We start from the raw sequence: 27,963 nt of genomic DNA on the forward strand, positions 1-27,963 counted from the left end.
ATCCTGGACACATCAAAGTATCAAGATTTTTGACTCAGACATAAACTCTATACAATATATATGCAGTTTTCTATCTTTATTTGTGCACTGAACATTAAAGGTTAATTATGCAAATAACCCTGGATACAGAAAAGACAGATGTATCATAGTAGGTTAGGTCTAAAACCATATTAAACACACGACCCTCCTAGCATTTAAAAGTATACAAAAGAAATCTCAGAAAAGATTAGAAATTAATAAAATTGGAATCAGAAACAACTAACTGTCTAACTGAGACACATTTAAACGGCATGAGCATAGTCGCAAGAATCCATATGATAATATATGTAAATACCTACATATTTTTATATACCACACACATATGCTTCCATTACTTTGTGTTTACCAAAAATGATCTTTCTCCTCCGTGATAAATTTTCATATATTTTGTAACATTTGCTAAAAAGGTAAAAGATTATACAATTTTAATGAAGAATTAATAGTAATAAACGTGAAAAGGAGGAACTGAGATATAACAGAAGAAAACGAACTGAGAAAGGAGAGCGAATATGCAGTTTTTCTTCACTGCTTTACTTGGAAGTTGGTGGGAGGGGCAGGGATAATTGAAGGGGACGTCATTCTCATCTTGGTGTGCAGAAAGGAGCAAACGAATTTATCATATCCCTTACTTATAACGTCCTCTCAATTATAACTCTTGCGTATAATTTACTATAAAATCTCCATAAGTCAGACACTCATACATGTTCTTTAGTCTTATCCAAACGTTATATTGCTTGTTATGGAAGATCTTACTTAATCGTAATAACGAAGTATGTAACAATTTCAACAACAACACTGTGACAGATAACTCTCGCCTATTCATTAAATTTGGCAAGAGGGTCGACTAGCCTCTGCTGTACATTCAAATGTACTGTTCACCCGAACACTGGGAACCCCATTAATGAATTAAAATATATGGGGTGATATCCAACAGCTCAAGAACGTTTCCAATACCTTTGTCATGGGTATTGCGTGATACAGTTACTTGCTTCCGTAACCACTGGTTTTTGTTGTTTTTTTTTATTTTTGTGTGTGCACACAGAATATTGGATTAAAAAGCTGTGGAGGTTACAGTACTGCCAAGCCTATTGCCAGATGGGTCTAACTACACAACTTGTTCAAATTACATTCATTTGGGTCTATTTATTAGAATCTGTCAAAGATTTGTTCAACCCTTTTAACGTGTCAGACAAAGTAAGTGTTCTTCTCAATGTCGATGGGGTAAGATATTAGCCGTGTCATCATGCAAAACAGTAACCATAAATTTCGTTTGGAACATGGTCCAAAATCACGAGTTTCAGTGGTCATCAAATATACATTTAGTTTACGTTTTCCTCTTCGTTTTTCAATTTCTCATAACTTAACCTCCCACGAATCACTAATGGGTCTTGCCGAAACGGTCACTGACTGTGATAAATCTCTTGTTGCCTTTTCAAAATATAGACCGTTACGTGCAAAAATTTAACTAGGAGTCCCTATACTATCTATATTACTGCATAAAATACGTAAATATCAAAAGTATGGCACAGGGGTTAATGAAAGGAAAATATTTAAGTCAAACGTTGGACCATAGTTAAGCTCATTTTCTGATTACAAGAGAAAATGAGAGAAAGATCTTTCGTCTCGAACATTACCATAGCAACGTGTCCTGCAGCAAATAAATTAACATGACACGATGTTCCCGTGCAAACGGTGCTGCCCCTTGATACGGTTAACGCAGCTGACAATACTTACGGAAGAATGCACACACAAAACAACAAAGTGATTGTGTTTATCTATATTACAGAGGTGATTGTTGCTTCCATACCTTTTTTAACATTGACAACAGTATGTCGCAGTAATTTCGAAAACAACAACATATTTATTACATGTAAAGGATCTATCAAAGAAGCAACCGAAAATGCGAACCCAAAAAGTCGGGCGACCTACTTTGGGAAGAGGGGCTATATTCAATGATTCGTTTTAGAACGTAAGGCTAAACAAATTGTATTTGTTAGCCAAGCAATGCTGACTCATTACCTATTAAAATGCAGACCCAACCCACGCTTGAATGTAAGCATATTTGTTATGCATGCAGGGGAACCGAACACAATATACGCGTTGCCATTGAAAGGGACCACCTCCACACCATCAAGGCCCCATTGCACAATATGGGCTTTGTGACAGTGTTAATTTTACCTGCGGTAACGCTGATGCATTAACCTGAGGCTTGCAAAAATGATTTAATGCAATCAAGCTGTTTGACGTTGAATATACTGCAATCTAGACTGCATACAGAACGGGAATATTCCTTGACAGCCATGTTGCATGAAATGTGAAAGTCACGAGCTATTTCGTCTTTGAGACCGATATACCTGGCGTATTTGAAATAAGGTCAGATTTAGAGACAGCGTTTTCAGCTTGCATCTGGTACATTAAAGACAATGAGCAAAGAAATTTAAAACACAATAATATTGTGAAATAAAATTCAAATCATCATCATTACATTTAGATTTAGTAAATGATATGGTAGGATATCTTAAAGACTCATTTGGATGTGTGTGGTATTAACACCAAGTGAGAATAAGTTATACAGAATTTAGCCAATATATACACAAATAAGGCATACCGTTCAAATGTTAAATACATTGTGAATAACAATCATATATGATTGATATGATATTAGATTAATCTCCTACCCTAGAAATATATCATACCTGCAAATATCAAATACAATCGATTCATTTTGAAAACTTTCATTGAGCCAAACTAATTTTGTATTCTCTGTCTTGCTCTGTATTTATGTATGTCTGTCTCTCTATGTCTCTGTCTCTCTCTGTCTCCCTCTCTGTCTCTCTCTCTTTCTCTCTCTCTCTCTCTCTCTCTCTTGCGTGCGAAACCGCGCATTGTGAGTCTATTGTAACAAATTTCTTATTTCCGAACGTCTTAACATGATTGATCAAAATTGCCAATGAAAACGTTGGCCTCTAACATGTCGCTGTTGGTGGTGGTGGATTGGCAGAATCGGCACATTACTGAGCCATATTATTATGCTGGCCATAAGGAGGTGGGGGACCGCCACTGGGATAACCATATCCGACTGCTCCCTGCTGGACAGGGATGGTTGACTGTTGTGTTGTGGTATTCACTGAAATGATTGAAAAGAACATGTTTGGCTTTATTACAATATTATCGTAATGTTAGAATAGAAAATAACACACACACACACACACACACACACACACACACACACACACACACACACACACACACATTAATACACTGGTCACACAATCAGCCTGTACATCAAATGACTGAAGAATGACTAAAGTATGTATTCAATTTAATATGATTAATCCTAATTATGAGCTTGAAGGTGAATGCAACCCCCCACACACAAACACACACACACACACACGCGTATACATACATACATGCATACATACATACATACATACATACTTACATACAGACATGTATGTATGAATGGATGTTCCAAATTAGAATTTCATCAACTTTTATTATGACCGAATTTAAGCTGAAATTTTAAGCTTTCAACACCCACGCACACACAAGTAAGGTCCATGGAAAGTCTGTCATATTCAAAAAATCTTGCTAGCATTCCTTTCGGCACGGGTAAGCTGAATGAGATCAGGCCACCTATTTAATTTACAGTGGGAATGTCTGGTATTTACATAGAGTTTTGACAAGCAGATGACACCGTACACTATGCATGCGTTGCATAGAGGAGTGGCTATAAATTTGACATTTTCCAGTGAAAGGATGTTTTAGAGATAAGAGGCTCTAAGTTATTTAAAATCAATAAATTCTCTTTCGAAGCTGTCTCTGTACAGCAGGCTAATTTTTTTTACTACAAAAACAAATATGGTTTTTTATGACACTGTTGCTATTTAAATTTTCACTCGCAACCGATGACACAATGAATGGTCAATAGTCGTAAATGTTGAAATGGTCACTTTAACATAAGGTTTAAAAAGTAGGCTTACACCTCGCATTGTATTCATGTAAACACTAACACATTGCATTTCAACAGTGACAACTAATATTTCATGATGACATTACTCAGTTAAAAACACTAGCAGACATACCGGTTTGAATATTTCACTTATTTTCTTTGAAATTTAGATGCCTTAGTACCGCAAAGAAAATTATTGTGAATGTGAATGTGGTTCTCCCTCCAAGCGGTACCATCAATCAAAGAAGAATAAACAACAATACGTAATAAGTTTATACTATAATTTAAAATGCTTTTAAATAACACAATATTGTTTCTCCTGCACAAGCCTATTTAGTATGTAGCATCGTCATTGTTTAACAGTGACAAACCCTTGTGATGACCGGGGCCAATTATTATTGCTTAGCTCTCAGATCTCCTTCAGATGAATATAAAGCGGTATAATGCAGCAAAGCGTGTATTTTTTATATATTCTGAGCATGTTACCAGGAAGCATAATATTAGTAGCAAAAAGACCCTGGCTGCAACAATTTGTTAAATAACTAATCAAACGGTTGAGTAAAATGACCTTTTTAAACCTCAGATCTTCCTGGTCTCGATGAAATTGCTTTGAATGCTAAATGACGTAATATATCTCTCCCTCGTAATCAGATGCATTATTATATGATGAAAATACTACAACATTTCTAGGATGCATTATTGGATGGTAGGTCAAGATAACTTTGATATTGAAAATTCGACATATTGATTAATATATAAACTTTGTCCTTTCTCTTCATTAGCACATTATATAGTTTGTACAACATGTACCCGACACTGGCGCATAATAAGGCAAGAAATAACTTGGTTTTGCCCTAGAACGATTTGACTATCTTTCATTGTTTGTTTTCCAGGTAAGCGACTGTGCTAACATGTGTCTTGTCGAAAATGTATTGATGTTGTTGTTGTTGTTGTGGGGTTTAACGTCATTTTTCAGCACTCGATAGGCTATACATGTCGGCCAGTATTATTGGTAGAGGGAGAACCTGAGAAAACCCCGGAATGAAGCACCGACCAACGACAAGCTACTGGCAAACTTACTCACATAACCATATTAGCCGAATCCGAGACTCGAAACTAGGCAGACAGAGGTGAGATGACAGTGGTCTGTAACGGAGAGCGTTTTAAGCAACTTGGCCACTCAGAGCCCCAAGATTACTTGCGACGAAAGACATTAAATCACGATATGCACGGGTATTTTACACTGCCTTTTACCCACTCGCCTATGTATTTAAGGTAGATTCTATTTCTAACTGACACTGGTCGTTTTGGATCTTGTCAAGGAGAGAACGTTCTCCATTGTATTCTCCAGCCATAGGGGTAAGTGTTAAATTCATATTTTATTTGATATGTGAAGCTTATTTAGGTTTTAACGCTGTATCTTGTAATGATGCATTTACTACTACGGAGATCTGAGACTTTGTGAACATTGAATTACAAGTTACTATTATAGTTTAATTTATTAGCATATATTTAAAGATTTTTTCAGAACCCATCATTATGTCCAGTTTGGTTTTATTGTAGCTGTTCACGGCTGTTTTGGTCTGTGCATATCTGTCTGAAGTTGTTCACGGCTGTTTAGAGCTGACTGAAGAAGTGTAAGGCTGACGGTAGCTGTGTAGGGCTGACTGTATGTAGATGTTTGGTGCTGTGTGCTGTCTATACGATTGTGTATATGTGTGACTGTACATGTGATGGAGCAGCGAATGTAGACGTAGCCAATACTAGGTTGATGTATGGTGTCTGTACGTATGTGTATAGGTATGTCTGTACATGTGGTTTATCGGGGAAGGGTGTGAGCGGCCGATAAAAGTGTGGGCCAATCCCAGGATTCGGTGAAACTATGTGGTTCATCCGTTTATGAATCATACGACTGTACAAGTGTCAAGAGGCACACGTTTCTCTCAATTGATGTATTGATTGAGTACATTTCCAATTACATGAGATTACTTAGAATCTTATTTGCATTCCAGGAGATTATGTGAATCTCACTGACGTTGCATAATACAGGATATAATGTAAATGTCACTAACATTGCATACTATTTGAAATGAATTTGAATACCTTGAGATTATTTGAATCTTATTAGTATTCCATGCATTATAGTATGTGAATATCTCTTGCATTGCATAATATAGAAGATTGTGTGAAATCTCACTTACATTGCATAATATTGGAGATTATATGAATCTCATTTAAATTGCATATTATATGAGATAATGTGAAATCTCACATTTCATAATATAAGAGATTATGTGAATCACACTGACACTGCATAAGATAGGAATTTATGTGAAATCACTTACACTGCTTAATATTTAAGATTACGTGAAATCTCACTTACATTGCATAATACAGGTGATTATTCGAATCTGACTTACATTGTATTCCAGGAGATTATGTGAATCTCACTTACATTCCATTATATAGGAGATAATGTAAATCTCAATTACTTTGCATAATACTGGATATTATGTGTATCTCACTTACATTACATATTATATGATAATTATGCAATCCTCACTTACATTGCATAATATAGATGATGTGAAGTCTCACTTATATTACACAATATAGGAGACTATGTGAATCTCACTTTAATTGCATAATATAGGAGATTAAGTGAATTACACAAGTATTGCATAATATAGTAGTTTATGTGAAATCACCTACAGTGCTAATATTGACGATTAACTGAAATCTCACTTACATTGCGTAATAAAAAAGACTATGTGAACCTCAATTGCATTGTATTCCAGGAAATTATCTGAATCTCACTTACATTGTACAATATAAGAAATTATGGGAATCTCAATTTGCATTGCATAACATAGGAGTTTATGTGAAGTCACTTACATTGGTTAAATATTGGAGAATATGTGAACTCTCACTTACATTGCATAATAGAGGAGATTATGTGAATCTCACTTATATTACATAATGTAGGAGATTATGTGAAATTTCACTTACATTGCATAATAGAGGAAATTATGTGTATCTCACTTACGTTGTGCTCCAGGAGATTATGTGAAATTTCACTTACATTGCAAAATATAAGAGATTATGAGAATCTCACTTATATTGCATACTATAGGAGATTATGTGAATCTCACTTATATTACATAATGTAGGAGATTCTAACTTACATTGCATACTATAGGAGATTATGTGAATCTCACTTATATTACATAATGTAGGAGATTATGTGAAATTTCACTTACATTACAAAAAACAGGATACTATGAGAACTTCACCTACATTGTATTCCAGGAGGTTATGTGAATATCACTTCATTGTTTTCCAGGAGATTATGTGAATCTCACTTACATTGCATAACATAGGAGATTATGTGAATCTCACTTACATTGCATACTATAGGAGATAATTTGCATCTCACTTACCTTGCATAATATAGGAGATTACGTGAATCTCACTTACATTGCATAATACAGGAGATCATTTTAATCTCACTTACATTGCAAAATATAGGAGATTATGTGAATCTCACTTATATTACATAATATATGACATTATGTGAAATTTCACTTACATTGCATAAAACAGGAGATTATGAGAATCACACCTACATGTTATTCCAGGAGATTATGTGAATATCACTTACACTGTATTCCAAGAGATTATGTGAATCGCACTTACATTACATAATATAGGAGAGTATGTGAGTCTCACTTACATTGCATAATATAGGAGATTATGTGAATCTCACTTACATTGCATACTATAGGAGATCATGTGAATCGCACTTACATTGCATAACATAGGAGATTATGTGAATCTCACTTACCTTTCAAAATATAGGAGAATATGTGAATCTCACATTTAATAATATACGAGATTAAGTGAATCTCACTTACATTGCATAATATATATCATGTGAAATCTCACTTACATTTCATAATATAGGATGATATGTTAATCTCACTTACATTGCATATTATAGAAGATTCTGTGAAATCACTTACATTGCTTTCCAGGATATTATGTGAAATCTCACTTATATTACAAACTAGAGGAAATTATGTGAATCTAACTGACATTGCATTCTGTAGGGGATTATGTGAATCTCACATTGTATAATATAGGAGATTATGTGAAATCTTACTTACATTGAATAATATATGAATTTTAGTGAAATCACTTACATTGTATTCCAGGAGATTATGTGAAATCACTTACGTTGCATTATACAGGAGTTTATTTGAATCTCACTTGCATTGCATTATACAGGAGATTATTTGAATCTCACTTGCATTGCATAATATAGGAGATCATGTGAATGATACTAATAGTGCATAATATTTTAAACGTATTTGAATTTCTTGCGATTATTTGAATCTTAATCGTATTCTATGCGCGAGATTATGTGAATATCTCTTACATTGCATAATATTATTTGATGTGTATTTGCAGTCCATGAGGTATTAAATCTCACTTTCTATGCGCAAGATTCGCAAATCTTTTTTACGTTTTTTAATTTTTGAATGTCTGTGAGTAATGTGATTAATCGTATGTTGAGGGCGTGAGATAATCATTGTATTTATACACCATATATGTTTTTCGTTATTAATGTATTTCATATATTTTAATCTTTCACACAATTGCGTTAGTTCATTCCATCCGATATATCCACGATTTAAATTATGCTACAGACACCAGCTAATTGATATTAACAACATCTGTATGAAACGAATAAGTGTTGCTCTTCCTTATGCTTTGCTATAAACAAGTCCTTAATGAGTTTCATGTCTACAATATCATCATTAGTCTTATGGTGTAAGTATTATCAGCGTTATATTTACGTTAAATTCAGCTGGTTGGAAATCAAATTATAAGCTTTTAAGTTTCAAACAATTTTATCTTGTATGTCCAGAGGTTCTCCTGGAACATTATTAAGTTATATTTCACTCCGCGACGTTGAATCTATAGGCTATGGCAAGCCTTTCTTCTATAACAACATTGAGCTTTATTATGCTCCGCGACCTGGACTCCATCTGCCTGGAATACTATATTCTACAAAATATTTAAGGTATGTTACACTTCGCGACGTAGACTCCACTTCTGCATAATAAATATTGTCTTTTTGCGTTCCTTTGATTGCTGACATTGCACCGTAAATTTAATCAATTTCCACAGTGTTTTTACACATGTTAATAAATTATACATTGTAATAAACAAAATTCATTAATTCAACAAATTTTGATCTTTGCTTTCATCGTTCATTGTCTGATGCCACAAGGACGAGTTGAGGCATTACATTTTACTTTATGATAAAGTTGTCAGAATATGTCACACAAATAATCAGAGAGAGAGAGAGATAGTGATACAAAATATATAGATAGATATGTAGGTAGATAAAGAGAGAATGTTCGTGAAGCATAAATATCACAGATACTGCTAAAGCGTACCTAATGTCATTAGTTTATGAACTATAAATCTATATAAATAAAGGTATATTAATTTCACGATTTGTATTTAATTTTACGAATTGAAGCGTAATAAAATACTATACATGGGATTTTGAATATTTGTCATGCATAACCAAACATGGATCTTGCTGCTTCTATCAACAAATGCCATTTTTCAGTGATATGTTAAAGGCTGCATTTAGGAAGTGTCCGTTTAATGTTTAACAATTGAAGTCAAGAAAAGCATATTATGGGTAAATGTTAATAACCTACAGAACAGTGAAGAATGTGATATATTGTCAAGTTTAAGGTTAAAGACTATGCATCTTAAGACAAAACTCCATGATACATTGGTTAGACAATGTGAGATCAAGTACGACATGTAAAACATTAAAGCATTGAAGATTAGGTGAATCAGAGGATTGCTGTTAGGTACGAAACATCGTTTCAAGAATACTTATGTAACAGTTTACAAATGACGAAGGCATTCCATGAGCATTTTATTATTGGTGTAAAATTGATTCTGACAAATTAGCTTGTATGCTATCATTCCCATTCTGTTCTGTTGTGACGAAGATAGCTCGCATTTATGTGTGTGCGCATGTGTGTGTGTGATTGTGTTTGCGTTTGCACGTGTGCGTTTACTATATTTTACTTACCAGCCCTTCTTCAGCATATATGATTTAAATGTACTGGAAATAAGTGAAATGGTTACCAACGGATTATGGTGAATATTCAGTATTGATGGATAGATAACAAGGCATTGCACGTGACGACCATGGAATCGTTCGGAACGTTCATTGGCTTGATTCCAATAAACTAAAAGGTGATATTAAAATGAATAATCGATTGAAGTGCTTTTCTGGTTTATAGGTGCTTAGAACTTATGAAAGTCTAGAAATCATAAATAATACGTAGCCATGCCACGTGCATACGAATAGCCTTATTTCGATAACAGAAGATTTATGAAAAATTTATAAACACGCCTACACGTCCTTTCATATATTGTTAAATGTACTTTTAATACGCAGAGCACGTGATAGTTCTCATAATAGTCAATTGGAATGTCCTCGGATGCCGGTAACATGTATGCTCTTATTCATTTAAATATATCGTTTTAATATAAATAGTTTTATGGGTGTATATGCATACACTGAGAAGAATGATATGGTCTTAAATAACATTTGTTTGTTTACTGTTTTAAATCTGTAGAACCGCAAACTAAAATCATCATTCTATATTTCTGAGTCCAGTCACTTGTATGTTAATAAACCACAGAGCTCTTAATCCGTTACTGCCGCAAACTATTCTTCTTCAATAAGTATGTCAGCTCTCCAGAGCTATGTGACGTAATGACGAATGCAAACTATCATTCCTTATTGGGTATCATCCTGTGCAACTGCGGGGAAAAATAATTTAATTTATTTTGCATATTTGGTTCTTTGTTATTAGTTTGCGTTGTTAGATTTAATTTACTACTCTGTGCATGTGAGCAAAATGTGACGCAGCAGAGACATTATAACACATTTGCTTTAGGAAGAAATAACATGTAATAACTGCACCTGCATCAGTTGATAATTGAATGGAATATTTATATTAGGTAGAACACAATCATGTGATCAGACCCATTTGCGTTTATTTCTTTATAAACTGTACGGAAAACGACCCCTGACTAAAAGAAAAGCCTGGAAAGTCAAAATCTGCCAAGTACATTGGGGCTACAGCAATTTCACTGCAGCTAGTTCCAAATGAATTTAAAACTGTAGGTAAATGGATATACGGATTGGCAGAAAGAGTTTCAAAAACCAACATTATAAGAATTTGATTCACAGTCCTACAATTTAAGACGCCGAACTTGATATTTACGATGTCAGGTGGGAAGGAGATCTGCTACACGCCCCTCGTAACCATCAGTCTCGATGTATTGCACTGTTCGAAAATTGTACCCCTATCACTATAACCATTTACCGATAGTCTCAAATTCATTTGTAAGTAGCCCTTGTAGGTAGCCTAAACTGCTCAACAACACGAAAATAGATTTTAGGACGCCAAACTCGGTTACTCCTTTGTCTACTCAATTACGATTGATAATTCACAATGAACTCACGATACAGGGAAATCGTAGAGTCATTCGTATGTCAAGCAAAACAAAACATCCTTTGCTTTGAATATTAAGCTTCTACTCAGAAAACATATCGTAATTTAGATAAAAATTCAGACCAAGTTGTGGAATGTTCAAACCCTTAGATTGCCTACCATTGGTGTAATTTGTGGTTTGATATTGACGTATTGCGTTGCATATGGATAATTCCCTGTTTTATAAATAGCTTTGTAGCAAACGGCTCAACAAGAACTCGTACGCGTAAACAGATAATGAAAACTCAGCTTTTGAGGAGAAAATTTTACATCAGTAATAAAACGTTTATAAAAAGATATATAGATCTATAGATAGTTAATATATATATATATATATGTGCATATATATATATATATATATATATATATATATATATATATATATATATATATATATATATATATATATATATATATATATATATATATATATATATATATATATATATATCGATATATAGACTGATATATATATTGATTTAAAAATAAAATAAATTCAAATATCCTTGGCAAATTTACGAAACATACTGTCAAACTTTGTCAACAGTAGAAGTTGGGTGTGAGTAATCTTTAAAGTGCCAATCAAGGCACACACAACTGGATTAGAAAGATGTCACAAGCTGTATATAATGAGTTTAAGATATATTTATATTCCCATCATAGTAACATTAAGAAATGATAACGACTTCTTGCACATTGTGCAAGGGATATCGAGCCATGTCACTAACCAACATAACTGTTGCAACACAGATTAAACTCGAAACAAACAATGGCCCATGACGTTTCATTCATCAAAAGCTTGCGAGAAATGTCAGGTGCTATATTCAACGAACGTTATACTACTTTGATGAAATGACGAGAGATAGATATTAAAATGAAGACAGGGAACCCATCATATAATTTGATCAAAGAATTGATGAGATCATACACATAGCTTCGTAATGTAGTGCTATGATATGCATACAATATATGCAAGCGGATAAAGCATTGGCAGTAGAGCGAGGAGTTCGGATTGTGTACTCATTGAGGCAGTCACAGGCTACCATCGATTTTCTAAGCTACGATTACATAAACATTGAAATTCTGAGTCATTGGTAGTTTTTAAAGAATCACCGTTGTTTTTCGGAATCTATTACTTTATCGACTTTGAATAACTTTAATATTTTCAATCACGATTAGTAGGCAAACAATTTTCATCTGTGTATGATATTCTCTGACGCTGACTATCTGTGGAGAAGCAAATACTATTTTAAGAGCTATCATTAGCTTGTCGTAAGTATGAGATCGTCAATTGAACCATGTTTAAATTATGTATTGTGATTTATATCGTGGGAAATTACTTGCAAGAAAACAACATCATAAGAAATATGGCCATCCACTTGCATCAAATGCTTTGTTGTAAAAAAGAACAGCACCACCCAACACATAATATATAAGAAAAATAGTCCAGAATTATTTGGTTATATGCTACTTCTCTGAAGATGATCGCACACGACAAATAAATGAGCAATGAAATAGCATATGTTTACATGACTGGAATCAAGCCGATTCCATATAATCATATACAATAGAATATGATCGGAAAGCAACAAGGATATAAAATAGAATGTTAGAAGAAATGTCTGCAAAATGATATTCTTGCAAAGGGTTTGATCCACAAGTATAAAGCATATTATTAAATTCTGTAGTCCGTACGATTTTCCGTATTTAAAAGAAAACAGTAAATACTGTACGTTCTGTAAACACAACGCAACTAACCTAACTGAGGGCATACACACTGCACCCCTAAAAATAACGAAATAAATACGTGGGTTTATATTTTATTTAGAAAATTGAATAAATTGATTTGACAGAATCAGATAAAACATCTTTGCTGTTTTTCCGAATATAAATAAATATGTCTTTGACTTTGATTTGAAACAGAAAAGCTATGAAACTCAAACTCTGCCAAGAACATTGGGGCTATATCACTTTCTATGCAGCTCGTTACCAATGAATCTAAAATGAATATAGCTATTGGGAGGAGGTGTCAAAGACTAACATTTGATCAATTGGATTCATAGTCCTACAATGTAAGACACCCAGTTTGGCAGGTACGATGCGCTATGGGTTGGCTAATATGCTACGCCCCCACTGTCTCTGTCAGTGTCGATGTCTTGCATTCTTTGACCATTTGATCCCCATCACTGTAACCATTTACCGATTGTCTAAATTTCATTTATAAATAGTCCCGTGGGTAACCTAAACTGTAAATCAACACAAAAAATGATTTAAAGACGACAACATTGGTTACCCATGTGTCTGGGGAAAACAAGTCAATGAAGTCACAACTAAAACATGAATTCATGAACTCCAAACGTCATTCGTACGTCAAACCAAGCACTATATTATTTGTTTATAATATCACTAGTCCGGTTTTATCACATAATCCAATTTAAATAAAAGATTAAGACCTTGCTGCGGAATGTTTAAAACCCTAGATTGCCTACCAAGTTAGAATATGTTTGTTTGATATTGGCGTATATATTATGCTGTAGTTTAGAGAATCCCTTGTTATATAAATAGCAACGTACCAGACGCCTTTATAAGGATTCATTCGCTTAAGCAGGCTCGAAAACTAATAGGAAATAGTTTTCCAAATAACAATACAAAATCAATAAATATATAAATACTTGCATTCATAAGAGTTAAAAGTTATTTTGTATGAGTTTATCTTAATATAAATATCTAAGTGGCCAACTCAGACAGCATTCATAACGCCCTTCTTGCGTTATTTTTTATGCGATTGGCTATTGACAGTTCATACCACCATAAACACAGAGAAAACAAAATTAAACTCTTATTTGATTTCACATAGACCGCGGCTTTTTTATACTGTTATTTCATTTCAGTACAGTATAGGATTGTTTTAACTGCTATTTGATTTACACACAGTTCAGTCTTATACTGTTTGATTTCGATACAACGAATCATTGGTTGTGTTCTATGCATTTTATGTTTCTCACTTTATTCGCCTAATTATTCGATTACTTACCGACAACAGCTTGCATGTTAGTGTCTGCCGGTTGCACAACGGTCCCAGTGCGTCTGCTTGAATTGTTTGCGGCAGCACAGCAGCATACGATCAGACCAATCAGGATAGCGAGCCCAGCCAGACCCCCAATCACAGACCCAACAATGACACCGACATCAATATCAACTGGAACTTTTGAACTGTAACTGCTGTAACTGTTGTAACTGTAACTGTAACTGTGGAATGAAACGACATACTAATATAGATTAATTTTACACTTAGTTAAAAGTCCCAACTACCTATCTCTCGTCTGCAAGGTTTAGCTCCCCCGATCCCTCTTGTTGCCTAAGCTATTCTACTAAAAGAGGCGTAGTTTTCTCGGTGGTTATTTTTGAATTTGGAAAAGGTGTCAATATTTATAATGTTTTCTATCTATAGCCTATAATACCTTATTAGCTAGACACAAAGATAGTTTTGTATTCAGTATACAACAAAAAAGACGAATTTTATATTTGCTATCGTCTTTAATATCGACAAGACAAAATAAAATCTCCTGATACCTAATTCATTGACTAAAAATTGTCATGCCAGTGTTACACTTATCCAGCTACAAGCCAAATCACCACCGAAACCGATGATAAATTAAAGATGCATATATATGTATGTATGTATGCGTTTATGTATGTATGTATGTACGTATGTATGTATGTATCTATGTATGTATGTATGTATGTATGTATGTATGTAGGTATGTATGTATGTAGGTATGTATGTATGCATTCATGTATATATGTATACGTGTATGTATATATGTGTGTGCTTGGGTACGTGCGTACGTGCGAGCGTGTGTATGTATGTATGTACACATGTATGTATGGATTTAGGCATGTATGTAGGCATGTCCTCATTCATGCATATACATCTATATATATATATATATATATATATATATATATATATATATATATATATATATATATATATATATATATTACTTACGAGCAACAAATATCACTTGAATCGCTTTATTTAGTGCCACAACAGCCGTAATCACAGTATCTTGTTGCGAAGTAAGATGATGGGTAGTCGTACTGACAGTACTGCCCAGCTTTCACCTGCATGGCTAAAATAAATATATTTACATCGTATCTATATCTCTCTCTGTTTCTATCCATCTACGTATCCAGTTTGTATCTATCTATATATCTATCTATCTATCCAACTATCTATCTATATAAATATATATGTATCTATCACACTCTCTTTATATATATATATATATATATATATATATATATATATATATATATATATATATATATATATATATATATATATATATATATATATTTGTTGTTGTTGTTGTTGTTTTGTTGTCGTATAGGGTCAAACGCTCTTTTACAGCACACGATAGGCTATACATGGTGGCCAGTATTAATGGTGGAGGAAGAACCCGGGAAAACTACCGGAAAGAGTCACCAACCCACGAGTAGCTACTGGCAAGCTTTCTCAAATAACCACGATGGCCGAATCTGAGACTCTAACCCACGAAGACAGAAGTGAGATATCAGTGATCCATAACGGAGAGCGCTTTAGACCACTCCGGGCCCCTATATATATATATATATATATATATATATATATATATATATATATATATATATATATATATATATATATATATATATGTGTGTGTGTGTGTGTGTGTGTGTATATATATATATATATATATATATATATATATATATATACTAGAAGCACCCAGATTATGAAGATTGAAGATATAACTGTAGTTGTGCAAAACGTAATATTAAGACCTGTCCTCATGAAGAAAGTTATGAACTTTTGAAGACGTTGCTGGAGAAGTTATGATTATTCCTCCACTCACACCACTTTTTTGTAAGTAGTTCTTCCGCTCAGCAGCACTTTGGTACAAACAAACCATTTCAGTCTAATATGAACTACTGCACATCTCAATCATGCACAGCCTTTGGACATCAAATTTCATACGAGACTGCTCAGAAATGTTTAGTTCTTTCTACGAGTTCCGTGCGTTTAATGAACCTGAGTACATTTGGTCTAGATAGGTATGTCTCCTACATCAATGATTTTATCGACCGACACCTTGTAAGGACATTTAGAGATAATAATGATTTTTTTGTATAGACTCTTTGATGCACATTTTACAAACAATTTATAAAACAGAGAATTATATAATGTGTCTGTCACATTTCTAGCAGATATTGCGAGCTATGGAACATATAAACCTATAACGTCTTTTGATACGTTAATGATCATTTTTCATTATAAGAAATATGAATCGTTCAAAATGTGTGTTGATGCGGGTGATGTTGCGGCTTCTATAGTAAAAGACGAAATTAGTGTTCATCGTCTCTGTGCTATTTCACAAAAGGAAAACACAATAACCACCAGAGAAATTATTCCACAATGGAGGACAAATGTTAGGCTTTGATATTAGTAATGCAACACTTTGAAGTATATATTAGTTCAACTCTTCCTCCTAGAATTATATTTAATTATCACAACCCTCTTATTTCCATTGGTAATATGGAAATCAAAACTCAAAGATTATTAAGGTCGAGTTGCACGTTGGATAAATACAATATTGACATCAGGAACTTCAAGGGAAAATATAATTAACTGGAATTACAGATGCACTTTCTAGTCAAGAATTTATTATGTATATTTTCTATGTTTCTTAAGACTTCACATTCTGTATATGATGTTAATCATATTAATGTTGGACTGATATTTGAAAGCAGCCTTTAGTGCCTACGATTTCTGTTGCAGGGAAAGGTATTATGTGTTTTTAATTTGTATTGTTGGTTAGCTTTTTCACCATCATTTTTTGTTATGCTAAATTTAAGGAATCATTTGGCTTTCTCCAATATCAAGTTTAATTTGTTCCTGACTACCGACTTTGATGCTGGTTTATATTATAAAGTAAAGTAGAAATAATTGTTATTCTTTTATATGGGTGATTCAAATATTTGGATCATAATCAATGGAAATAAACATATTGATCTGTTTTCTGGGTCTAGGATATTGTAATTCACCCATAAAATAACTAGCCTATGAAAGTAATGCCAAGTAATTTAGTATTCTATTAGCAAATGGTTTTATCATCTTGAAAATATAAATTGCTATAGAATGAAAAATTCAGTTAACTTAAAGACGTAAATACATTTCTTAGTCTCTGGGTTATGGTGATTGAAACACCCAGACCGACATAAATATAACCATCTAACTGATGTCTACTGCATTTTCATTACAACATTAGCAACACATTTTATATTGTTGAGAATATTATAGAATATAAAATTGCATTACGTCATGATATTTTTCATCAATAGCCAAATGGGTCAGGTTTGTTTTTCTTTAATCTTGTTTACTTGAGACATTCGTGCATTTAACATCATTAGGATAATCATATATATTGTTGTGTTCTCTATTTGTATTTTTAGGTGGGGTCATATATCCAGAATATTAATGAATTAAAATGAGAAACGTTCTTACATATTATTCTTGGCCAAACTCGTTCACATAATATCATCGTAAATTCAGTAAAAGTTATGCAGGATTATATAATTGTGATTCATCAATATTATATTGGCACGACTTCCTCTCGCAAACCAATCCACACACATCCACGCAGTCAGCGCTGGATCATATTTCGAGTATATCTTTTACATCTAATTATACCAAACTCATGGCACACAAATGACTTAGAGATACAGAACAAACAGCTCGTTTCAAATGCTTGTGGGCAACCATGTGAAAGTAAATTAAACGAATTAAATGGAATGTTAGACTTAAAACTTGGTTGCAATTATCATGTCATACAAATTCCAGATTGTGAAAAGAGCAAGGTGGACCCAGTGCGAGTAATACATGCTCCAGTATGATTCTGAACTGGCACAAAGATAATTGAAAAACTACTAGTAGAGTCATCAACATGGAGTATAACATAGTTTAGCATAATGGAGCAGCTAAAAATTAAGCGAGTGTAATGTAATCCGGCATATATTGAATATGTCAAAGTATATAATGAAATTTAATATTTCCAGGCAAAGGTCGTGCATCTTCATGTTAGTAGTTTCTTAACCGATTTAAATACAAATAAAATTTGCTTGTATAGGGCGTGTATTTCCCTTATCTCACAATTGGTCTGTTTAAAATCCGGAGCGATATGGATTATATTCACTTCTCCCAATATATTACAAACCTCTAACACATAAGTGCTGCAATATTATATCGATGAAATTCATATCAATACAGTAACACAAGTAACTTCTAGGTTTCAAAAAAAAAAAAAAAGCAATCGAAGAAATAGAAAATGACGACTGTATATCTTGGCTGCACGAGAGCTGACTGATTGTCAGCAAATACTTTAAGTACAATTTAGTCAGAAGTGGGACGGCGAGCGCTGAAATTATGTTACCAATTTGTCACTATTGTATGCCATTGTATGTAATTATTTACCAAAAACATAATATAAAGGTAATGAACAGTTATACTATCAGTTCACCCATTACATAAATAAGAAAAGTTTCAAATCATAATATATCAATAATATGCTGAAAGATGCTCAGAGTTATTTGAAATGACGGCACTGATTTATATTGAGATTATGGATGAGTCGCAAGACATTATACTTTAAACATAACTTTAAATTAATGTACTTGCTCAAATGAATTGAGTTCTTATGTTGTTATTGTTTAGATTATGTTTCCAAGGGCATTTAAAGCTAGCAATCCAGCCAAGTTGAATTAAACTTTAATCTTGCTATATAAAAATAACTATCAGAGCTTATTTCAACATACGTGCAAAATGATGATATTCATGATCTCTTAATAACATGCTAGTTGTCAAAAAAATGACTGCGATTATTGGATAAATCATATTTTTATTTTTCATTCATATATTTTCACATGTAAAAGTATACTATTTTATAAGCGATTGTTAATTTTATGTTCGTAGAAACGTTGTAGCAGTAATACCCAAAACGAATACTTTGTGAACTAGAACAAATAAATAGAAATTGCCTTTACTTTCAGCAAAGGAAATAAATCTTTCAAAAAAGCAAATATTACCAGACTCTTTATCGTCTCTCTGATGTAAGTTCCCCGTACTTCAATCAACGACAAAGATGTCGCAGCCACCAAAAGAATTGCTAGATCGAACTAGCATTGTTTTCAGATATGGTGAAATAGTTTACAAAATATTCCGATATATGTTTTGCAGATTAGACCATCACAATCCTACCGCTGTCTTGAATCACTTATATGTACGTGGTCAGCCCACGGGAGAAGATGAATTTTTGAAAAGGGTCTAGGGTTCAACGTCTTTGGCCAAACAGGGAGTTTAATCTTGGACAAATTATGTTCTGAAGCAAGTTGGTATAACATAAAATAAGAGTTTTGTGTCTTAATTAAAGACAGGATATATTTCATCTTATGGATTCACAAAAGATATAATTTAATACATAGCTTATATATACGGTATTAACATAGAAAAAGAAAATGACGCAGTAATACAGAATACATGAAACAAAAGCCTAGTGGGAAAATAGAGCGCTTACACAGGACACTCAAATAACTATAGGACACACGGTACTAATTATACGGAAGAACTGTGAACCAGTCTAGAAATGGGTGAAGAAATGATAGAGTATTTACAGGTTTGGTGGTCCATAATTGGTTAATAATGAAAACTAAAATTTTAGGAAAAATATCTTTTGAGAGCTTATCCTATATGTAATGTAAGAAAAATATTGACAAATTTCTACTGATGCAATTTTAGCATTTTTACAGGCTTGACTCAGGAGTACTCAATACTGAAAGTAGCACCTGATTCATTTGGTGCAGAATCAATAACACGTGTTTCATGCACATGTATGTAAACAAATTGCCGCGGGTCATATGGTGTTCTCCACACATAAACTTGCACCAAGGTTAGATGTGCACGAAAAATTATAGGTGTCATTATCAGCACCCATAAATTTTAAGTTATTGAATTTTGAATATGATAGTGTTTCCATATGTTTACCATTGGAGTGGAATTAGTACAGTGAGTCCTATATGCGACCTATACCATAATAGGAGCTTGTTGTTTCCATGGTTACCACGTGCATCCAGGGTATCAATTTGGTGGTTTTTACATATGACAATCATAATGGAGTCTTTTTTTTCATGGTTTGCATGTGATTTTGGAGAAGAAATCAATACCAAACACAGATGGGAAGGGTTGTATACAATGGACAGGGGCAGTAGATAGCTCCGGCTATGGGAAAAAGAGAATAGTATGGCCTGATGGCACAATTTCATATGTTGGTGTCCACAGATTGGCCTATATGGTTAAATACCATTTAACATATGCAACAATACCAAAAATGGGGGTGGGGGGAGAAATTTTAAATGTAAGCCACTTATGTCACAATCGCGAATGTATCAATACTGATCATTTAACTTTAGAGACACATTCAGTAAATCAAAGCAGAGAGCATTGTAAAAATCAAGGACTGTGCACAAAACTGCACATGCCGCATTGCCTCAACCTGTAGAAATGTACTAAAATGGATGTTATTTATGGTAAGAATGTTCATACTTTGCTTTTATTTTTTTAGCCATAATGCACATTAATTTGCCTTTGTTATAATTCTTTTCTTCTTGATGTTTCTCATAGAGTTTGTAAAGAAATGCCCTTTTCTCAGATTTTTTTCTCTTATATACTTTACTTGCTTTATATATTTTATCTCTGCTATATATATCTTGCTTGCTTTTCAGATGTTGTGACACAGAACTGCAAGCTGAAATTGGACATCCAATAGATTGACATAGCCTAACCAGAGATTCTCCAGGTCCATGGTTGCACTTATGAACAGAACTATGAACCCTGCCATGGAAGTTTCTCTTAAATGTTATATTCTTTGGTAAGCTGCGTTTTATCCTTCGATTCACTGATTCCACTTTCTGAGTGTTCTTGTTTAATTTTGTTTTCAACACTGTAGATTTACCTAGCCGGTACTCAACACACATGCGTAATGTACACTCCTCTCTCTCACTGGATATTTTCAGTTTGAAATCACTTGGCTAGAATGTACTTCTATCTATCCAGCTTGTACCAGCTACCCAGCACACATTAGACTGCTTATGACAAAGAATATGATCACCTTGATAACACTTAACTATTGCATCTGTTGCATAAGATAGATTACTTATTAACTTTGGTGTATATGTATCATATATTTTAAATGATTTTTCAAATTCTGCCTGGCACCTCTTACTCAGATCAAGTGCAAAGTTATTTCTCATCTTTTCTCTCAGTTTTTTAGTTCTTCCTGGCATCAAATCAATTAATTTGCTCTGACCTTTAATGAACTTTCTATGATTTTGAGCCAGATGGCGTGTATCAATATGATTTACAGAGACTGTTTCAGTTATTCCTTCCCTCTTAAGGTCCAGGCTAGCCCGGTAACTAGAAGTGTCTGGATCAGTTGTCATGTTGCGTACCTCTATATTGTCTGTTTTCTTCAAATGTATAAGCCCTTCCTTACAAAATGTGTATTCATCTCCAATATTTGTTTGTAAACTTATATTTGCTGAGCAGTGACGCAGATTGGCATCATCATCAGATGTATGCATTTTACCCAATGAGCATAGTTTATTCTTTGTTGTTATACCAACTACCTTTTTCTCAGGAGTAGTGTCTTCAATTAGAATGTGTTCACACTGGGTAGCTGGTTGAAAGGGTGTCCTACCTACTCCACTATAAATTGCATTATTATATGTTGAGTCACACTGAATATCAATTATATCTGTCTTATTTCCTATAATAGAATTAAACTCCTTAACATCTTTTCTATGCTCTGCCATGTCTCTCATGTTGGTACATTCAATATTTTGGCAAACAGTATTGGAACTTTTCTGCATCCCTTTTGTTGAGGGAGCAGGGACATTCGCACTTAAAAGAATAGTTCTCAACCCTTCATTTCCAGTAGAAGTCTGTGAAAGTCCTATCTGTATCGCATTATTTACACAGGCAGCTTTTCTTCCACTCCCTCTCTTCGACATTTCTTCATACAGTTCAAACATTCTTGATGTATAACTGCATGTCGAACATATTGCTCTCTCCCGCCACACCAGACCTCTTTTCTCTTCATGTTCCAAGTCCCATGATAGAAAACCTTGACAGTCAGGGTGTTGTAACTGGTGGTCTTGGAACACAGTATTCCACATCTCAGCATTCTTTTGTATGTGTACTAAGCGATATGTGTTTTGTTCACCAGATCTGTAGATGTGAATAGATGAAAACAAGTTTCATGTCAGAAATGTAGCTTCAGATTTGAAACAAAATTCATTTATAAAGGTAGCATTGCTTTGCACTTATTATCAAGTGATAGTATAGAATCATTTAGCTTTAAATTAGAGCTTGCTACTTGGTATACCAAATCAAGGTATATTACCTCCCCTTTGACTGTAATTGAGTGATTGCAAGATTTCATTTATTTCTCTGTTTTCAATAATGTATGCATTTTATTCAGCTTTATCTTGAAAAGTAAAGAATTTAACACTGCTTGTAGTGGAAAATAGCCACAAGAATGATTCTGAGGCTTTTTCTTAACTTGTTATGAGTTTTGGGTAAATGTAGGTATAGATTTATGTATTAGGTAACTTTAATATGCACTTCAGTTCTATTATTTAAATTTACCAAGTAGTTTGTGCAGTGATAAATTATATCAGTGTTGGAATATTGTATAGAAACATGGACTTACCCTGGTATCGCAAAGTTTTCCACATATTTCTCCACCTCCAGCTTACATCTTGGCTTGGGTCGCAACAGTTTATACACGGGCTTTCTGTCTCCAACATCAATGTCAGCATTATAGGAACTTTGGGTAGCTTTTTCAAATTTATCTCTTGTTGTCCTTATGTAACAGACCTCAGCTGGCTTTGTCTTTTGGGTTGATGCACATTTTTGCCCCTTGTTGTGGGGAACATTACCAGGCTTGAAGAAAAGACTCTGTCTATTCTTTGCTTCCTTACGCTTTCCCATAGTTGTATACTAACAAGTAGCACTCAGCTATATAATTCTTCAGTATAATAACACTTATGGAACTTTCCTTTGGCTTTTATACCTTTTTAGTAAGATTTGGGGGTGATGAATCACAAGCGTTGATAGTTTAAATAATTTTGGAATGTCAGCATCTCTTGACGCTTCCTGGGGGTGTGTATTGGTCTTAGTCACAGAAGGGCAATGGCCTCTCATCATTTTGACCTGTCATATGGCACACTTATTGGTTTTGGTGTGAATGATAGGAACAAGGATGCAATGTATCTTATTTCTGTGTGAGTCAGAAAGAAAAGAAATGCAGTTTAGAAATTTTAAACATTTAAAACTTGTCTTATGGCCAGTGAGAGATGAAAATACAGTGTATCATGTAATTTGATACCCTGTGATGTCATACTTGCTGATGTCAGCATGTTTGTGTTTCTTTTGTGTAGCATGCATGCCATAGAATGATAACATGAAGATACAAAGTCAGAAAACAGTTATTTTAATGACAAGAATAAACCACTAATAAGTACAATACAACACAGCAACATGTAATGCGGATGCAATTTGGCTATACACAGTGGTATCACGTAAACTGTCATTACGCTATTATCTTTGCACAAGCATGGCCAGTTCTTTCTTACAATTATGCTCAAATATCAATGAGTAAAATACATGACTTTCTAAAAATTTTAAATCTGGTTATAGGACACACGGTACTAATTATACGGAAGAACTGTGAACCAGTCTAGAAATGGGTGAAGAAATGATAGAGTATTTACAGGTTTGGTGGTCCATAATTGGTTAATAATGAAAACTAAAATTTTAGGAAAAATATCTTTTGAGAGCTTATCCTATATGTAATGTAAGAAAAATATTGACAAATTTCTACTGATGCAATTTTAGCATTTTTACAGGCTTGACTCAGGAGTACTCAATACTGAAAGTAGCACCTGATTCATTTGGTGCAGAATCAATAACACGTGTTTCATGCACATGTATGTAAACAAATTGCCGCGGGTCATATGGTGTTCTCCACACATAAACTTGCACCAAGGTTAGATGTGCACGAAAAATTATAGGTGTCATTATCAGCACCCATAAATTTTAAGTTATTGAATTTTGAATATGATAGTGTTTCCATATGTTTACCATTGGAGTGGAATTAGTACCGTGAGTCCTAAAGAGGATATATATATATATATATATATATATATATATATATATATATTGTACGAGAATAACCCTATAACGTTTTCCATTATCATATAATACTTTTCTTCTTCGCCCAACTCTGTGAGATATTTCATTGGCGCACATGCCTAATTAATACGTATTGCGCAAATATATATCATTTTAATCAAGATGCAATGAGCCATGAGGGAGAGAGAGAGAGCGAGAGAGAATAATATTTTCTACTATTTTCAATTAACTACCTTGTAGTAAGATAATTATTTGCAAAATAGCGCATGAAAGTATCTTTCTTGTCAGGGCTGTATTGAAGCCCACCATACTTATTCGTTTCTTTTCCAAGTTATACAATGATTAACATGAAGAATACACGGGGTATTTCAAATAATCCGAAATATTAAAAAATCAATACATAATCAGCGTGTGTCAATCCTATAAGTTTTTATCTTAGGTGACACTACACAGTTATACCGTACTTGTGAGATAAGTTTAGAAATAAGGTGAAGTTGTCTGCATTGGCAACATGCACATTGAATGGAATGTTGCCATACCCTTATGATAGTTTCATGTAATATGATTTATATTTCTTTGCGTGTGGTCATTATGAAAACTATACACTATGTAAAGCAGAAAGATTTTTAAATGACCAGTCACTTGTGGTCAACAAATAAACTGTTGTATTCAAAAGTACATCACCTACTACATTGTTTGTAAAATAATGAAATAAATTTGCCCGATGACAAATACTCTGTAAAGTAGAAATTTTGCCAAAATATTCTGAAAGGTATAATTATCTAATAAAATTAAAGCTTTTACTTGATCTGGACCTGTTTGCCTGGAGCGAGATATGTTCCTTTATCTTTCTTTTCTTTATCTTTAATTTCACAGATCAATATACTGGCTATCGACTGGTTATCATTCCAATATGTCGGCGTCTACTTTTCTATGACATTATAAATTATGATCCTTCCAGTTATATTTTATTGATTGCAACGGAAAAAATAAATTTGCACTTGAAATATATGCTTAATGACACTGTAATATCTTGTCTGCTAAGGATTTAGTTACGCTGATAGCACATATAGCTATGCATACAAACTTTGAAGCTACAGTACAAATCTTATGCTTGCATTTTTTATATTTACGTCACCAGGATACATCACTTATACAAGTTCATGTGGACAACAGTGTGAAAGTAAATTCAACGAATGCAATGGAATGTTAGACTTAAAACTTACTTGCAATTATCATGTCATGTAAATTCTAGATTGTGAAAAGAAAAAGTTGACCAGTGCGAGTAATACATAATCCACTAACCTTATGAACTGTCACAAATAAAATTCAAAATATTCTAGCAGATTGATTAACTTTGAGTTTAACATATCTTAGCAAATTTGAGCAGCTAAGAAATTAAGGAACATAATGTCATCTGGCAAATCTTGAATAGGTCAAATTAAGTTACCAATTGGTCACTATTGTATGCCATTGTATGTAATTATTTACCAAAAACCTAATATAAAGGTAATGAACCGTTATGTTATCAGTTCACCCATTACATACATCAGCAAGGATTCAAATCATAATTTATCATCACATATCATCAATATTATGCTGAAAGATAATCAGAGTTACATGAAAAGATGGCACCGATCTCTTCTGAGATTTTCGGTGATTAGAAAGTATAAATTAATGTATATTTGCTCAAATTAATTAAGTTATGTTGTTATTGTTTATAGTTGTTTATGTTTCCAGGAACATTTAAAGCGTACGTATCCAACCATGTTGAAAAACAAATTAATCTTGCTATATAAAAAGTAACTATGACAGCCTGTTTCAACATATGTTCACAAATGATGATATTCATGATCTTTAAATAACATGCTAGTTGTCAAAAATGACTGCGATTATTGGAGAAATACTATTCATTTTTTCATTCATATATTTTCACACGTGAAATTATATTTTATATGCGACTGTTAATTTTGTGTTCATATAAAAGTTGTAGCTGAATCATCCAAAACGACTACTTTGTGAACTAGAACAAGTAACTAAAAATTGCCTTTACTTTCAGCCAAGGAAATACATCTTTCAAATAAATTAATATCACTCGACGTGTTGCCGTCTCTCGGTAGTAATTTCCTTACTTCAATCGAGACAAAGATGACGCAGCCGGCAAAAACATTGCTAAATCGAACTAACTTTGTTTTCAGTTATGGTCAGATAGTTTACAAAATGGCAAGATATATTTCTTTTACAGATTGGACCATCACAATCCTATCACTATCTTGAATCACTTATATTTACATGGTCAGCCTACGGGAGAATATGACATTTCGAAAAGAGTATCGGGTTCAGCGTCATATGCTAAAAAGGGAGTTTAATCTTGAAAAATTATATTCTGAAGCAAGTTGGTATAAATTAAAAAAAAGAGTTGTGTATCATAAGTAAATACTAGATATATGTTATCGTATGAATTCAAAAAAGATATAATTTAATACATGGCTTATATATACGGTATTAACTTTCAAAAGAGAAAATGAGCAGTAATAAAGAGCACATGAATCAAAAAATTTGTGGGAAAAGATAAAAAGCGCTTAGACTTGACATTCAAATAGAATCAGCACATATGACTACTTAGAGTACAAAAGGTGATCATATACATATCGTAAACAAAACGAATTTAATTCAGGGAACTATTTAACACTATTTTCACTTGTGATAACATATAGTCAAAACACTGCCAGACGATAGCCCTATAACGTCTTTGATTCATCTATGAATACTTTTCTTCGTCTCCCAACCCTACGACATATTCCATTGGTGCACATTGCATAATTAATACGTATTGGACAAATATATGTTATTTTAATAAAAGATGCAATGAGTCAAGAGGGAGAGACAGAGCAATAATGTTATATTCTGCTATTTTAAATTAACTACCTTGTAGTAATATAATTATCTGCAAAATAGCGCATGAAATCATCTTTCTTGTCATGGCTGTATTGAAGCCCACAACACTTCTTCGTTTCTTTTCCAAGTTAAACAATGACTAACGTGAAGAATACACGGGGTATTTCAAGTAATCCCAA

At 33.4% G+C, this 27,963-nt stretch overlaps 1 long non-coding RNA gene across 1 annotated transcript; it reads right to left on the minus strand.

The window, feature by feature from the left end:
• Positions 1 to 464: 464 nt before the first annotated feature.
• Positions 465 to 27,933, minus strand: LOC149788818 (uncharacterized). The gene is made up of 4 exons (XR_016424436.1): positions 27,815 to 27,933; positions 15,608 to 15,731; positions 14,630 to 14,844; positions 465 to 3,166 (listed from the first exon to the last, which is right to left on the minus strand). It is a non-coding gene; the product is annotated as an uncharacterized LOC149788818 (long non-coding RNA).
• Positions 27,934 to 27,963: the final 30 nt, after the last annotated feature.

The sequence above is a fragment of the Sinohyriopsis cumingii genome, chromosome 11 (assembly GCF_028554795.1).
Source record: "Sinohyriopsis cumingii isolate HCF-2022 chromosome 11, ASM2855479v2, whole genome shotgun sequence".
Lineage (NCBI taxonomy): Eukaryota > Metazoa > Mollusca > Bivalvia > Unionida > Unionidae > Sinohyriopsis > Sinohyriopsis cumingii.